This window comes from Gymnoscopelus braueri, assembly GCF_963280865.1.
Source record: "Gymnoscopelus braueri genome assembly, chromosome: 14".
Taxonomy (NCBI): Eukaryota; Metazoa; Chordata; class Actinopteri; order Myctophiformes; family Myctophidae; genus Gymnoscopelus; species Gymnoscopelus braueri.
In genome coordinates, this window is record NC_137619.1 from 50,002,872 (window position 1) to 50,019,098 (window position 16,227).

The 16,227-nt window shown below is 58.6% G+C and overlaps 1 protein-coding gene across 1 annotated transcript in view; it reads right to left on the bottom strand.

Annotated features, from left to right (window-relative positions):
* Positions 1-16,227, bottom strand: part of LOC308100685 (alanine--tRNA ligase, cytoplasmic-like) — a gene marked incomplete at both ends in the record, with an annotated part of 55,030 nt that overhangs the window by 1,633 nt on the left and 37,170 nt on the right. The gene's annotated exons all lie outside the window — the stretch shown is intronic.

A 16,227-nucleotide genomic window follows, 5' to 3' on the forward strand; every position in this document is an offset into this window, starting at 1 on the left:
AAAGTGTGGCGGACCGTCCAGTGAGGTCAGAGGTCAGAAAAGTGCAGTTTTCAGACAACGGTGGACACTGGACCGGCGCCGGCGGACACTGCCGACACTTCTGACATACGCACGCGTGCGGGGACACCTCCCCTACAACGCCAGACTCTCGGATAAGCCCGAGAGGTGTAAAGAAAAGTGTGGCGGACCGTCCAGTGAGGTCAGAGGTCAGAAAAGTGCGGTTTTCAGACAACGAAGGACACTGGACCGGCGCCGGCGGACACTGCCGACACTTCTGACATACGCACGCGTGCGGGGACACCTCCCCTACAACGCCACACTCTCGGATAAGCCCGAGAGATGTAAAAAAAAGTGTGGCGGACCGTCCAGTGAGGTCAGAGGTCAGAAAAGTGCAGTTTTCAGACAACGGTGGACACTGGACCGGCGCCGGCGGACACTGCCGACACTTCTGACATACGCACGCGTGCGGGGACACCTCCCCTACAACGCCACACTCTCGGATAAGCCCGAGAGGTGTAAAGAAAAGTGTGGCGGACCGTCCAGTGAGGTCAGAGGTCAGAAAAGTGCAGTTTTCAGACAACAGTGGACACTGGACAGGCACCGGTGGACACTGCCGACACTTCTGACATACGCACGCGTGCAGGGACACCTCCCCTACAACGCCACACTCTCGGATAAGCCCGAGAGGTGTAAAGAAAAGTGTGGCGGACCGTCCAGTGAGGTCAGAGGTCAGAAAAGTGCAGTTTTCAGACAACGGTGGACACTGGACCGGCGCCGGCGGACACTGCCGACACTTCTGACATACGCACGCGTGCGGGGACACCTCCCCTACAACGCCACACTCTCGGATAAGCCCGAGAGATGTAAAAAAAAGTGTGGCGGACCGTCCAGTGAGGTCAGAGGTCAGAAAAGTGCAGTTTTCAGACAACGGTGGACACTGGACCGGCGCCGGCGGACACTGCCGACACTTCTAACATACGCACGCGTGCGGGGACACCTCCCCTACAACGCCAGACTCTCGGATAAGCCCGAGAGGTGTAAAGAAAAGTGTGGCGGACCGTCCAGTGAGGTCAGAGGTCAGAAAAGTGCAGTTTTCAGACAACGGTGGACACTGGACCGGCGCCGGCGGACACTGCCGACACTTCTGACATACGCACGCGTGCGGGGACACCTCCCCTACAACGCCAGACTCTCGGATAAGCCCGAGAGGTGTAAAGAAAAGTGTGGCGGACCGTCCAGTGAGGTCAGAGGTCAGAAAAGTGCAGTTTTCAGACAACGGTGGACACTGGACCGGCGCCGGCGGACACTGCCGACACTTCTGACATACGCACGCGTGCGGGGACACCTCCCCTACAACGCCAAACTCTCGGATAAGCCCGAGAGATGTAAAAAAAAGTGTGGCGGACCGTCCAGTGAGATCAGAGGTCAGAAAAGTGCAGTTTTCAGACAACGGTGGACACTGGACCGGCGCCGGCGGACACTGCCTACACTTCTGACATACGCACGCGTGCGGGGACACCTCCCCTACAACGCCACACTCTCGGATAAGCCCGAGAGGTGTAAAGAAAAGTGTGGCGGACCGTCCAGTGAGGTCAGAGGTCAGAAAAGTGCAGTTTTCAGACAACGGTGGACACTGGACCGGCGCCGGCGGACACTGCCGACACTTCTGACATACGCACGCGTGCGGGGACACCTCCCCTACAACGCCAGACTCTCGGATAAGCCCGAGAGGTGTAAAGAAAAGTGTGGCGGACCGTCCAGTGAGGTCAGAGGTCAGAAAAGTGCGGTTTTCAGACAACGGTGGACACTGGACCGGCGCCGGCGGACACTGCCGACACTTCTGACATACGCACGCGTGCGGGGACACCTCCCCTACAACGCCACACTCTCGGATAAGCCCGAGAGATGTAAAAAAAAGTGTGGCGGACCGTCCAGTGAGGTCAGAGGTCAGAAAAGTGCAGTTTTCAGACAACGGTGGACACTGGACCGGCGCCGGCGGACACTGCCGACACTTCTGACATACGCACGCGTGCGGGGACACCTCCCCTACAACGCCACACTCTCGGATAAGCCCGAGAGGAGTAAAGAAAAGTGTGGCGGACCGTCCAGTGTGGTCAGAGGTCAGAAAAGTGCAGTTTTCAGACAACGGTGGACACTGGACCGGCGCCGGCGGACACTGCCGACACTTCTGACATACGCACGCGTGCGGGGACACCTCCCCTACAACGCCAGACTCTCGGATAAGCCCGAGAGGTGTAAAGAAAAGTGTGGCGGACCGTCCAGTGAGGTCAGAGGTCAGAAAAGTGCAGTTTTCAGACAACGGTGGACACTGGACCGGCGCCGGCGGACACTGCCGACATTTCTGACATACGCACGCGTGCGGGGACACCTCCCCTACAACGCCAGACTCTCGGATAAGCCCGAGAGGTGTAAAGAAAAGTGTGGCGGACCGTCCAGTGAGGTCAGAGGTCAGAAAAGTGCAGTTTTCAGACAACGGTGGACACTGGACCGGCGCCGGCGGACACTGCCGACACTTCTGACATACGCACGCGTGCGGGGACACCTCCCCTACAACGCCACACTCTCGGATAAGCCCGAGAGATGTAAAAAAAAGTGTGGCGGACCGTCCAGTGAGATCAGAGGTCAGAAAAGTGCAGTTTTCAGACAACGGTGGACACTGGACCGGCGCCGGCGGACACTGCCTACACTTCTGACATACGCACGCGTGCGGGGACACCTCCCCTACAACGCCACACTCTCGGATAAGCCCGAGAGGTGTAAAGAAAAGTGTGGCGGACCGTCCAGTGAGGTCAGAGGTCAGAAAAGTGCAGTTTTCAGACAACGGTGGACACTGGACCGGCGCCGGCGGACACTGCCGACACTTCTGACATACGCACGCGTGCGGGGACACCTCCCCTACAACGCCAGACTCTCGGATAAGCCCGAGAGGTGTAAAGAAAAGTGTGGCGGACCGTCCAGTGAGGTCAGAGGTCAGAAAAGTGCGGTTTTCAGACAACGGTGGACACTGGACCGGCGCCGGCGGACACTGCCGACACTTCTGACATATGCACGCGTGCGGGGACACCTCCCCTACAACGCCACACTCTCGGATAAGCCCGAGAGATGTAAAGAAAAGTGTGGCGGACCGTCCAGTGAGGTCAGAGGTCAGAAAAGTGCAGTTTTCAGACAACGGTGGACACTGGACCGGCGCCGGCGGACACTGCCGACACTTCTAACATACGCACGCGTGCGGGGACACCTCCCCTACAACGCCAGACTCTCGGATAAGCCCGAGAGGTGTAAAGAAAAGTGTGGCGGACCGTCCAGTGAGGTCAGAGGTCAGAAAAGTGCAGTTTTCAGACAACGGTGGACACTGGACCGGCGCCGGCGGACACTGCCGACACTTCTGACATACGCACGCGTGCGGGGACACCTCCCCTACAACGCCAGACTCTCGGATAAGCCCGAGAGGTGTAAAGAAAAGTGTGGCGGACCGTCCAGTGAGGTCAGAGGTCAGAAAAGTGCAGTTTTCAGACAACGGTGGACACTGGACCGGCACCGGCGGACACTGCCGACACTTCTGACATACGCACGCGTGCGGGGACACCTCCCCTACAACGCCAAACTCTCGGATAAGCCCGAGAGATGTAAAAAAAAGTGTGGCGGACCGTCCAGTGAGATCAGAGGTCAGAAAAGTGCAGTTTTCAGACAACGGTGGACACTGGACCGGCGCCGGCGGACACTGCCTACACTTCTGACATACGCACGCGTGCGGGGACACCTCCCCTACAACGCCACACTCTCGGATAAGCCCGAGAGGTGTAAAGAAAAGTGTGGCGGACCGTCCAGTGAGGTCAGAGGTCAGAAAAGTGCAGTTTTCAGACAACGGTGGACACTGGACCGGCGCCGGCGGACACTGCCGACACTTCTGACATACGCACGCGTGCGGGGACACCTCCCCTACAACGCCAGACTCTCGGATAAGCCCGAGAGGTGTAAAGAAAAGTGTGGCGGACCGTCCAGTGAGGTCAGAGGTCAGAAAAGTGCGGTTTTCAGACAACGGTGGACACTGGACCGGCGCCGGCGGACACTGCCGACACTTCTGACATACGCACGCGTGCGGGGACACCTCCCCTACAACGCCACACTCTCGGATAAGCCCGAGAGATGTAAAAAAAAGTGTGGCGGACCGTCCAGTGAGGTCAGAGGTCAGAAAAGTGCAGTTTTCAGACAACGGTGGACACTGGACCGGCGCCGGCGGACACTGCCGACACTTCTGACATACGCACGCGTGCGGGGACACCTCCCCTACAACGCCACACTCTCGGATAAGCCCGAGAGGAGTAAAGAAAAGTGTGGCGGACCGTCCAGTGTGGTCAGAGGTCAGAAAAGTGCAGTTTTCAGACAACGGTGGACACTGGACCGGCGCCGGCGGACACTGCCGACACTTCTGACATACGCACGCGTGCGGGGACACCTCCCCTACAACGCCAGACTCTCGGATAAGCCCGAGAGGTGTAAAGAAAAGTGTGGCGGACCGTCCAGTGAGGTCAGAGGTCAGAAAAGTGCAGTTTTCAGACAACGGTGGACACTGGACCGGCGCCGGCGGACACTGCCGACATTTCTGACATACGCACGCGTGCGGGGACACCTCCCCTACAACGCCAGACTCTCGGATAAGCCCGAGAGGTGTAAAGAAAAGTGTGGCGGACCGTCCAGTGAGGTCAGAGGTCAGAAAAGTGCAGTTTTCAGACAACGGTGGACACTGGACCGGCGCCGGCGGACACTGCCGACACTTCTGACATACGCACGCGTGCGGGGACACCTCCCCTACAACGCCACACTCTCGGATAAGCCCGAGAGGAGTAAAGAAAAGTGTGGCGGACCGTCCAGTGTGGTCAGAGGTCAGAAAAGTGCAGTTTTCAGACAACGGTGGACACTGGACCGGCGCCGGCGGACACTGCCGACACTTCTGACATACGCACGCGTGCGGGGACACCTCCCCTACAACGCCAGACTCTCGGATAAGCCCGAGAGGTGTAAAGAAAAGTGTGGCGGACCGTCCAGTGAGGTCAGAGGTCAGAAAAGTGCAGTTTTCAGACAACGGTGGACACTGGACCGGCGCCGGCGGACACTGCCGACATTTCTGACATACGCACGCGTGCGGGGACACCTCCCCTACAACGCCAGACTCTCGGATAAGCCCGAGAGGTGTAAAGAAAAGTGTGGCGGACCGTCCAGTGAGGTCAGAGGTCAGAAAAGTGCAGTTTTCAGACAACGGTGGACACTGGACCGGCGCCGGCGGACACTGCCGACACTTCTGACATACGCACGCGTGCGGGGACACCTCCCCTACAACGCCACACTCTCGGATAAGCCCGAGAGATGTAAAAAAAAGTGTGGCGGACCGTCCAGTGAGATCAGAGGTCAGAAAAGTGCAGTTTTCAGACAACGGTGGACACTGGACCGGCGCCGGCGGACACTGCCTACACTTCTGACATACGCACGCGTGCGGGGACACCTCCCCTACAACGCCACACTCTCGGATAAGCCCGAGAGGTGTAAAGAAAAGTGTGGCGGACCGTCCAGTGAGGTCAGAGGTCAGAAAAGTGCAGTTTTCAGACAACGGTGGACACTGGACCGGCGCCGGCGGACACTGCCGACACTTCTGACATACGCACGCGTGCGGGGACACCTCCCCTACAACGCCACACTCTCGGATAAGCCCGAGAGGTGTAAAGAAAAGTGTGGCGGACCGTCCAGTGAGGTCAGAGGTCAGAAAAGTGCAGTTTTCAGACAACGGTGGACACTGGACCGGCGCCGGCGGACACTGCCGACACTTCTGACATACGCACGCGTGCGGGGACACCTCCCCTACAACGCCAGACTCTCGGATAAGCCCGAGAGGTGTAAAGAAAAGTGTGGCGGACCGTCCAGTGAGGTCAGAGGTCAGAAAAGTGCGGTTTTCAGACAACGGTGGACACTGGACCGGCGCCGGCGGACACTGCCGACACTTCTGACATACGCACGCGTGCGGGGACACCTCCCCTACAACGCCACACTCTCGGATAAGCCCGAGAGATGTAAAAAAAAGTGTGGCGGACCGTCCAGTGAGGTCAGAGGTCAGAAAAGTGCAGTTTTCAGACAACGGTGGACACTGGACCGGCGCCGGCGGACACTGCCGACACTTCTGACATACGCACGCGTGCGGGGACACCTCCCCTACAACGCCACACTCTCGGATAAGCCCGAGAGGAGTAAAGAAAAGTGTGGCGGACCGTCCAGTGTGGTCAGAGGTCAGAAAAGTGCAGTTTTCAGACAACGGTGGACACTGGACCGGCGCCGGCGGACACTGCCGACACTTCTGACATACGCACGCGTGCGGGAACACCTCCCCTACAACGCCAGACTCTCGGATAAGCCCGAGAGGTGTAAAGAAAAGTGTGGCGGACCGTCCAGTGAGGTCAGAGGTCAGAAAAGTGCAGTTTTCAGACAACGGTGGACACTGGACCGGCGCCGGCGGACACTGCCGACATTTCTGACATACGCACGCGTGCGGGGACACCTCCCCTACAACGCCAGACTCTCGGATAAGCCCGAGAGGTGTAAAGAAAAGTGTGGCGGACCGTCCAGTGAGGTCAGAGGTCAGAAAAGTGCAGTTTTCAGACAACGGTGGACACTGGACCGGCGCCGGCGGACACTGCCGACACTTCTGACATACGCACGCGTGCGGGGACACCTCCCCTACAACGCCACACTCTCGGATAAGCCCGAGAGATGTAAAAAAAAGTGTGGCGGACCGTCCAGTGAGATCAGAGGTCAGAAAAGTGCAGTTTTCAGACAACGGTGGACACTGGACCGGCGCCGGCGGACACTGCCTACACTTCTGACATACGCATGCGTGCGGGGACACCTCCCCTACAACGCCACACTCTCGGATAAGCCCGAGAGGTGTAAAGAAAAGTGTGGCGGACCGTCCAGTGAGGTCAGAGGTCAGAAAAGTGCAGTTTTCAGACAACGGTGGACACTGGACCGGCGCCGGCGGACACTGCCGACACTTCTGACATACGCACGCGTGCGGGGACACCTCCCCTACAACGCCAGACTCTCGGATAAGCCCGAGAGGTGTAAAGAAAAGTGTGGCGGACCGTCCAGTGAGGTCAGAGGTCAGAAAAGTGCGGTTTTCAGACAACGGTGGACACTGGACCGGCGCCGGCGGACACTGCCGACACTTCTGACATATGCACGCGTGCGGGGACACCTCCCCTACAACGCCACACTCTCGGATAAGCCCGAGAGATGTAAAGAAAAGTGTGGCGGACCGTCCAGTGAGGTCAGAGTTCAGAAAAGTGCAGTTTTCAGACAACGGTGGACACTGGACCGGCGCCGGCGGACACTGCGACACTTCTGACATACGCACGCGTGCGGGGACACCTCCCCTACAACGCCACACTCTCGGATAAGCCCGAGAGGTGTAAAGAAAAGTGTGGCGGACCGTCCAGTGAGGTCAGAGGTCAGAAAAGTGCAGTTTTCAGACAACAGTGGACACTGGACAGGCACCGGTGGACACTGCCGACACTTCTGACATACGCACGCGTGCGGGGACACCTCCCCTACAACGCCACACTCTCGGATAAGCCCGAGAGGTGTAAAGAAAAGTGTGGCGGACCGTCCAGTGTGGTCAGAGGTCAGAAAAGTGCAGTTTTCAGACAACGGTGGACACTGGACCGGCGCCGGCGGACACTGCCGACACTTCTGACATACGCACGCATGCGGGGACACCTCCCCTACAACGCCAGACTCTCGGATAAGCCCGAGAGGTGTAAAGAAAAGTGTGGCGGACCGTCCAGTGAGGTCAGAGGTCAGAAAAGTGCAGTTTTCAAACAACGGTGGACACTGGACCGGTGCCGGCGGACACTGCCGACACTTCTGACATACGCACGCGTGCGGGGACACCTCCCCTACAACGCCACACTCTCGGATAAGCCCGAGAGATGTAAAAAAAAGTGTGGCGGACCGTCCAGTGAGATCAGAGGTCAGAAAAGTGCAGTTTTCAGACAACGGTGGACACTGGACCGGCGCCGGCGGACACTGCCTACACTTCTGACATACGCACGCGTGCGGGGACACCTCCCCTACAACGCCACACTCTCGGATAAGCCCGAGAGGTGTAAAGAAAAGTGTGGCGGACCGTCCAGTGAGGTCAGAGGTCAGAAAAGTGCAGTTTTCAGACAACGGTGGACACTGGACCGGCGCCGGCGGACACTGCCGACACTTTTGACATACGCACGCGTGCGGGGACACCTCCCCTACAACGCCAGACTCTCGGATAAGCCCGAGAGGTGTAAAGAAAAGTGTGGCGGACCGTCCAGTGAGGTCAGAGGTCAGAAAAGTGCAGTTTTCAGACAACGGTGGACACTGGACAGGCGCCGGCGGACACTGCCTACACTTCTGACATACGCACGCGTGCGGGGACACCTCCCCTACAACGCCAGACTCTCGGATAAGCCCGAGAGGTGTAAAGAAAAGTGTGGCGGACCGTCCAGTGAGGTCAGAGGTCAGAAAAGTGCAGTTTTCAGACAACGGTGGACACTGGACCGGCGCCGGCGGACACTGCCGACACTTCTGACATACGCACGCGTGCGGGGAAAAGTGTGGCGGACGCACGCGTGCGGAGAAAAGTGTGGCGGACCGTCCAGTGAGGTCAGAGGTCAGAAAAGTGCAGTTTTCAGACAACGGTGGACACTGGACCGGCGCCGGCGGACACTGCCGACACTTCTGACATACGCACGCGTGCGGGGACACCTCCCCTACAACGCCACACTCTCGGATAAGCCCGAGAGGAGTAAAGAAAAGTGTGGCGGACCGTCCAGTGTGGTCAGAGGTCAGAAAAGTGCAGTTTTCAGACAACGGTGGACACTGGACCGGCGCCGGCGGACACTGCCGACACTTCTGACATACGCACGCGTGCGGGAACACCTCCCCTACAACGCCAGACTCTCGGATAAGCCCGAGAGGTGTAAAGAAAAGTGTGGCGGACCGTCCAGTGAGGTCAGAGGTCAGAAAAGTGCAGTTTTCAGACAACGGTGGACACTGGACCGGCGCCGGCGGACACTGCCGACATTTCTGACATACGCACGCGTGCGGGGACACCTCCCCTACAACGCCAGACTCTCGGATAAGCCCGAGAGGTGTAAAGAAAAGTGTGGCGGACCGTCCAGTGAGGTCAGAGGTCAGAAAAGTGCAGTTTTCAGACAACGGTGGACACTGGACCGGCGCCGGCGGACACTGCCGACACTTCTGACATACGCACGCGTGCGGGGACACCTCCCCTACAACGCCACACTCTCGGATAAGCCCGAGAGATGTAAAAAAAAGTGTGGCGGACCGTCCAGTGAGATCAGAGGTCAGAAAAGTGCAGTTTTCAGACAACGGTGGACACTGGACCGGCGCCGGCGGACACTGCCTACACTTCTGACATACGCATGCGTGCGGGGACACCTCCCCTACAACGCCACACTCTCGGATAAGCCCGAGAGGTGTAAAGAAAAGTGTGGCGGACCGTCCAGTGAGGTCAGAGGTCAGAAAAGTGCAGTTTTCAGACAACGGTGGACACTGGACCGGCGCCGGCGGACACTGCCGACACTTCTGACATACGCACGCGTGCGGGGACACCTCCCCTACAACGCCAGACTCTCGGATAAGCCCGAGAGGTGTAAAGAAAAGTGTGGCGGACCGTCCAGTGAGGTCAGAGGTCAGAAAAGTGCGGTTTTCAGACAACGGTGGACACTGGACCGGCGCCGGCGGACACTGCCGACACTTCTGACATATGCACGCGTGCGGGGACACCTCCCCTACAACGCCACACTCTCGGATAAGCCCGAGAGATGTAAAGAAAAGTGTGGCGGACCGTCCAGTGAGGTCAGAGTTCAGAAAAGTGCAGTTTTCAGACAACGGTGGACACTGGACCGGCGCCGGCGGACACTGCGACACTTCTGACATACGCACGCGTGCGGGGACACCTCCCCTACAACGCCACACTCTCGGATAAGCCCGAGAGGTGTAAAGAAAAGTGTGGCGGACCGTCCAGTGAGGTCAGAGGTCAGAAAAGTGCAGTTTTCAGACAACAGTGGACACTGGACAGGCACCGGTGGACACTGCCGACACTTCTGACATACGCACGCGTGCGGGGACACCTCCCCTACAACGCCACACTCTCGGATAAGCCCGAGAGGTGTAAAGAAAAGTGTGGCGGACCGTCCAGTGTGGTCAGAGGTCAGAAAAGTGCAGTTTTCAGACAACGGTGGACACTGGACCGGCGCCGGCGGACACTGCCGACACTTCTGACATACGCACGCATGCGGGGACACCTCCCCTACAACGCCAGACTCTCGGATAAGCCCGAGAGGTGTAAAGAAAAGTGTGGCGGACCGTCCAGTGAGGTCAGAGGTCAGAAAAGTGCAGTTTTCAAACAACGGTGGACACTGGACCGGTGCCGGCGGACACTGCCGACACTTCTGACATACGCACGCGTGCGGGGACACCTCCCCTACAACGCCACACTCTCGGATAAGCCCGAGAGATGTAAAAAAAAGTGTGGCGGACCGTCCAGTGAGATCAGAGGTCAGAAAAGTGCAGTTTTCAGACAACGGTGGACACTGGACCGGCGCCGGCGGACACTGCCTACACTTCTGACATACGCACGCGTGCGGGGACACCTCCCCTACAACGCCACACTCTCGGATAAGCCCGAGAGGTGTAAAGAAAAGTGTGGCGGACCGTCCAGTGAGGTCAGAGGTCAGAAAAGTGCAGTTTTCAGACAACGGTGGACACTGGACCGGCGCCGGCGGACACTGCCGACACTTTTGACATACGCACGCGTGCGGGGACACCTCCCCTACAACGCCAGACTCTCGGATAAGCCCGAGAGGTGTAAAGAAAAGTGTGGCGGACCGTCCAGTGAGGTCAGAGGTCAGAAAAGTGCAGTTTTCAGACAACGGTGGACACTGGACAGGCGCCGGCGGACACTGCCTACACTTCTGACATACGCACGCGTGCGGGGACACCTCCCCTACAACGCCAGACTCTCGGATAAGCCCGAGAGGTGTAAAGAAAAGTGTGGCGGACCGTCCAGTGAGGTCAGAGGTCAGAAAAGTGCAGTTTTCAGACAACGGTGGACACTGGACCGGCGCCGGCGGACACTGCCGACACTTCTGACATACGCACGCGTGCGGGGAAAAGTGTGGCGGACGCACGCGTGCGGAGAAAAGTGTGGCGGACCGTCCAGTGAGGTCAGAGGTCAGAAAAGTGCAGTTTTCAGACAACGGTGGACACTGGACCGGCGCCGGCGGACACTGCCGACACTTCTGACATACGCACGCGTGCGGGGACACCTCCCCTACAACGCCACTCTCTCGGATAAGCCCGAGAGGTGTAAAGAAAAGTGTGGCGGACCGTCCAGTGAGGTCAGAGGTCAGAAAAGTGCAGTTTTCAGACAACGGTGGACACTGGACCGGCGCCGGCGGACACTGCCGACACTTCTGACATACGCACGCGTGCGGGGACACCTCCCCTACAACGCCAGACTCTCGGATAAGCCCGAGAGGTGTAAAGAAAAGTGTGGCGGACCGTCCAGTGAGGTCAGAGGTCAGAAAAGTGCAGTTTTCAGACAACGGTGGACACTGGACCGGCGCCGGCGGACACTGCCGACACTTCTGACATACGCACGCGTGCGGGGACACCTCCCCTACAACGCCAGACTCTCGGATAAGCCCGAGAGGTGTAAAGAAAAGTGTGGCGGACCGTCCAGTGAGGTCAGAGGTCAGAAAAGTGCAGTTTTCAGACAACGGTGGACACTGGACCGGCGCCGGCGGACACTGCCGACACTTTTGACATACGCACGCGTGCGGGGACACCTCCCCTACAACGCCACACTCTCGGATAAGCCCGAGAGATGTAAAAAAAAGTGTGGCGGACCGTCCAGTGAGGTCAGAGGTCAGAAAAGTGCAGTTTTCAGACAACGGTGGACACTGGACCGGCGCCGGCGGACACTGCCGACACTTCTGACATACGCACGCGTGCGGGGACACCTCCCCTACAACGCCACACTCTCGGATAAGCCCGAGAGGAGTAAAGAAAAGTGTGGCGGACCGTCCAGTGTGGTCAGAGGTCAGAAAAGTGCAGTTTTCAGACAACGGTGGACACTGGACCGGCGCCGGCGGACACTGCCGACACTTCTGACATACGCACGCGTGCGGGGACACCTCCCCTACAACGCCAGACTCTCGGATAAGCCCGAGAGGTGTAAAGAAAAGTGTGGCGGACCGTCCAGTGAGGTCAGAGGTCAGAAAAGTGCAGTTTTCAGACAACGGTGGACACTGGACCGGCGCCGGCGGACACTGCCGACATTTCTGACATACGCACGCGTGCGGGGACACCTCCCCTACAACGCCAGACTCTCGGATAAGCCCGAGAGGTGTAAAGAAAAGTGTGGCGGACCGTCCAGTGAGGTCAGAGGTCAGAAAAGTGCAGTTTTCAGACAACGGTGGACACTGGACCGGCGCCGGCGGACACTGCCGACACTTCTGACATACGCACGCGTGCGGGGACACCTCCCCTACAACGCCACACTCTCGGATAAGCCCGAGAGATGTAAAAAAAAGTGTGGCGGACCGTCCAGTGAGATCAGAGGTCAGAAAAGTGCAGTTTTCAGACAACGGTGGACACTGGACCGGCGCCGGCGGACACTGCCGACACTTCTGACATACGCACGCGTGCGGGGACACCTCCCCTACAACGCCACACTCTCGGATAAGCCCGAGAGGTGTAAAGAAAAGTGTGGCGGACCGTCCAGTGAGGTCAGAGGTCAGAAAAGTGCAGTTTTCAGACAACGGTGGACACTGGACCGGCGCCGGCGGACACTGCCGACACTTCTGACATACGCACGCGTGCGGGGACACCTCCCCTACAACGCCACACTCTCGGATAAGCCCGAGAGGTGTAAAGAAAAGTGTGGCGGACCGTCCAGTGAGGTCAGAGGTCAGAAAAGTGCAGTTTTCAGACAACGGTGGACACTGGACCGGCGCCGGCGGACACTGCCGACACTTCTGACATACGCACGCGTGCGGGGACACCTCCCCTACAACGCCAGACTCTCGGATAAGCCCGAGAGGTGTAAAGAAAAGTGTGGCGGACCGTCCAGTGAGGTCAGAGGTCAGAAAAGTGCGGTTTTCAGACAACGGTGGACACTGGACCGGCGCCGGCGGACACTGCCGACACTTCTGACATACGCACGCGTGCGGGGACACCTCCCCTACAACGCCACACTCTCGGATAAGCCCGAGAGATGTAAAAAAAAGTGTGGCGGACCGTCCAGTGAGGTCAGAGGTCAGAAAAGTGCAGTTTTCAGACAACGGTGGACACTGGACCGGCGCCGGCGGACACTGCCGACACTTCTGACATACGCACGCGTGCGGGGACACCTCCCCTACAACGCCACACTCTCGGATAAGCCCGAGAGGAGTAAAGAAAAGTGTGGCGGACCGTCCAGTGTGGTCAGAGGTCAGAAAAGTGCAGTTTTCAGACAACGGTGGACACTGGACCGGCGCCGGCGGACACTGCCGACACTTCTGACATACGCACGCGTGCGGGGACACCTCCCCTACAACGCCAGACTCTCGGATAAGCCCGAGAGGTGTAAAGAAAAGTGTGGCGGACCGTCCAGTGAGGTCAGAGGTCAGAAAAGTGCAGTTTTCAGACAACGGTGGACACTGGACCGGCGCCGGCGGACACTGCCGACATTTCTGACATACGCACGCGTGCGGGGACACCTCCCCTACAACGCCAGACTCTCGGATAAGCCCGAGAGGTGTAAAGAAAAGTGTGGCGGACCGTCCAGTGAGGTCAGAGGTCAGAAAAGTGCAGTTTTCAGACAACGGTGGACACTGGACCGGCGCCGGCGGACACTGCCGACACTTCTGACATACGCACGCGTGCGGGGACACCTCCCCTACAACGCCACACTCTCGGATAAGCCCGAGAGATGTAAAAAAAAGTGTGGCGGACCGTCCAGTGAGATCAGAGGTCAGAAAAGTGCAGTTTTCAGACAACGGTGGACACTGGACCGGCGCCGGCGGACACTGCCTACACTTCTGACATACGCACGCGTGCGGGGACACCTCCCCTACAACGCCACACTCTCGGATAAGCCCGAGAGGTGTAAAGAAAAGTGTGGCGGACCGTCCAGTGAGGTCAGAGGTCAGAAAAGTGCAGTTTTCAGACAACGGTGGACACTGGACCGGCGCCGGCGGACACTGCCGACACTTCTGACATACGCACGCATGCGGGGACACCTCCCCTACAACGCCAGACTCTCGGATAAGCCCGAGAGGTGTAAAGAAAAGTGTGGCGGACCGTCCAGTGAGGTCAGAGGTCAGAAAAGTGCAGTTTTCAAACAACGGTGGACACTGGACCGGTGCCGGCGGACACTGCCGACACTTCTGACATACGCACGCGTGCGGGGACACCTCCCCTACAACGCCACACTCTCGGATAAGCCCGAGAGATGTAAAAAAAAGTGTGGCGGACCGTCCAGTGAGATCAGAGGTCAGAAAAGTGCAGTTTTCAGACAACGGTGGACACTGGACCGGCGCCGGCGGACACTGCCTACACTTCTGACATACGCACGCGTGCGGGGACACCTCCCCTACAACGCCACACTCTCGGATAAGCCCGAGAGGTGTAAAGAAAAGTGTGGCGGACCGTCCAGTGAGGTCAGAGGTCAGAAAAGTGCAGTTTTCAGACAACGGTGGACACTGGACCGGCGCCGGCGGACACTGCCGACACTTTTGACATACGCACGCGTGCGGGGACACCTCCCCTACAACGCCAGACTCTCGGATAAGCCCGAGAGGTGTAAAGAAAAGTGTGGCGGACCGTCCAGTGAGGTCAGAGGTCAGAAAAGTGCAGTTTTCAGACAACGGTGGACACTGGACAGGCGCCGGCGGACACTGCCTACACTTCTGACATACGCACGCGTGCGGGGACACCTCCCCTACAACGCCAGACTCTCGGATAAGCCCGAGAGGTGTAAAGAAAAGTGTGGCGGACCGTCCAGTGAGGTCAGAGGTCAGAAAAGTGCAGTTTTCAGACAACGGTGGACACTGGACCGGCGCCGGCGGACACTGCCGACACTTCTGACATACGCACGCGTGCGGGGAAAAGTGTGGCGGACGCACGCGTGCGGAGAAAAGTGTGGCGGACCGTCCAGTGAGGTCAGAGGTCAGAAAAGTGCAGTTTTCAGACAACGGTGGACACTGGACCGGCGCCGGCGGACACTGCCGACACTTCTGACATACGCACGCGTGCGGGGACACCTCCCCTACAACGCCACTCTCTCGGATAAGCCCGAGAGGTGTAAAGAAAAGTGTGGCGGACCGTCCAGTGAGGTCAGAGGTCAGAAAAGTGCAGTTTTCAGACAACGGTGGACACTGGACCGGCGCCGGCGGACACTGCCGACACTTCTGACATACGCACGCGTGCGGGGACACCTCCCCTACAACGCCAGACTCTCGGATAAGCCCGAGAGGTGTAAAGAAAAGTGTGGCGGACCGTCCAGTGAGGTCAGAGGTCAGAAAAGTGCAGTTTTCAGACAACGGTGGACACTGGACCGGCGCCGGCGGACACTGCCGACACTTCTGACATACGCACGCGTGCGGGGACACCTCCCCTACAACGCCAGACTCTCGGATAAGCCCGAGAGGTGTAAAGAAAAGTGTGGCGGACCGTCCAGTGAGGTCAGAGGTCAGAAAAGTGCAGTTTTCAGACAACGGTGGACACTGGACCGGCGCCGGCGGACACTGCCGACACTTTTGACATACGCACGCGTGCGGGGACACCTCCCCTACAACGCCACACTCTCGGATAAGCCCGAGAGATGTAAAAAAAAGTGTGGCGGACCGTCCAGTGAGGTCAGAGGTCAGAAAAGTGCAGTTTTCAGACAACGGTGGACACTGGACCGGCGCCGGCGGACACTGCCGACACTTCTGACATACGCACGCGTGCGGGGACACCTCCCCTACAACGCCACACTCTCGGATAAGCCCGAGAGGAGTAAAGAAAAGTGTGGCGGACCGTCCAGTGTGGTCAGAGGTCAGAAAAGTGCAGTTTTCAGACAACGGTGGACACTGGACCGGCGCCGGCGGACACTGCCGACACTTCTGACATACG